Below are 1,639 nucleotides of genomic sequence, written 5' to 3' on the forward strand. Positions count from 1 at the left end.
GAGGATAGGGAAGACGAAGAAGAAAAATTTCATAGGAGAAAGAACTAGTTCCTCACTTATCATCACTCTTCTTGCTAGCATACATAATAACATAGTAACGAAGATGGAGAAGATGGCAAGCTTACGCATTGAAGCATGGCTCTTGGTTGGATTTGCATTCCATAGCCAAGAGTGTTCGTGTAGCTCTTGCTATAAGAAAGCCATGTTAATGGAAGACAAGGTGAAGTGGGAGAAAGTTATGCAATCACAATTGGACTCACTACATAAGAACCAAACTTGGAAGTTGATTCATTTGCCTAAAGGTAAAAATGAACTATCATGCAAATGCGTGCACAAATTGAAGATCACACCTCATGATAATAAACCCAAGTACAAGGCACGGATCATTTGCCTAAAGGTAAAAATGAACTATCATGCAAATGCGCGCACAAATTGAAGATCACACCTCATGATAATAAACCCAAGTACAAGTGCTTATTGCTAAAGAATTGAAGCAATACGAGGGTATTGACTTTGATGAGATCTTTTCTCCGGTTGTCAAGATGACTACTATGCAGTGTGTGCTCTTTTTAGTTGCTAAAGAGAACATGAAATTTGACCAAATGGATGTCAAGACAATCTTCTTGCATGGTGATCTTCAAGAAGGAGTTTATATGTAGCAACCAAAAGGTTCTATTGAGAAGAGAAAAGGAGACTTGGTGTGTCAGTTAGAGAAGACCCTCTATGGTCTAAAACCGTCATCAAGGAAGCGATATTGTAAATTGTACTCATTTATGCTCCCTCAGGGCGCGGCTACAAACGGACATATGACCATTGCCTCTACAATAAGCAAGCAAAAGCTGGTAGTTTGATGATTTTGGTTCTTTATGTGTTAATTGTTGCTGGGAAAAGCAGTGAAGAGATTTCAACCTTGAATTCATAGTTATATGTGACATTTAAAATGAAATACATGGGTGAAGCAAGCCATATCCTTGGCATGCACATTAGGCGAGGCAAGTGCAAGAAGCTGGTCTTTTTGTCTGAGTCCGAGTACATTGATAAAGTGCTCAAGCGTATCAAGCATATCAATATGGAGAGGGGGAAGGCATTGAGTACTCCATTGCTTCCATTTGTGAAACTTTGTAAAAAGGATTTCCCTAAGTCTAAAGAGGGAGAGGCTAAAATGGTCAACGTGCCTTATTCATCTATAGTTGGGAGTTTGATGTCTGCTATGATTGCTACACGTCCTGACATTGCTTTTGCAGTGGAAGTAGCTAGCAAATCTATATGTCAAATCTAGGCAAGAAACATTGGGAGGGAGTAAAAGGGGTTATGAGATATTTGAATGGTACAAAAGACATGTGCATATTCTTTGGAAGAAAGAAAGTGTAATGGGTTACATGGATGCAAATTATGTAGGAGACTTCGACAAGAGGAGGTCCACTTCATGCTATGCCTTTGAATTTAATGGAGGTATAGTTTCATGGCAATCTCGTTTGCAAGATTGCATTACCTTGTCTACTTTAGAGATTGAATATGTTGCATCTTTGGAAGCTTGCAAGGAAGCTATATGGCTTGGTAGTGGGAGACTTGGGAATCAATGTTGAGATGCCTATGTTACATTGTGATAGCCAAAGTGCTAGCTTGAGGACAAGCAATT

Source organism: Adiantum capillus-veneris, chromosome 25 (genome assembly GCF_014529385.1).
Source record: "Adiantum capillus-veneris isolate H3 chromosome 25, ASM1452938v2, whole genome shotgun sequence".
In the NCBI taxonomy this organism is placed as follows: Eukaryota; Viridiplantae; Streptophyta; class Polypodiopsida; order Polypodiales; family Pteridaceae; genus Adiantum; species Adiantum capillus-veneris.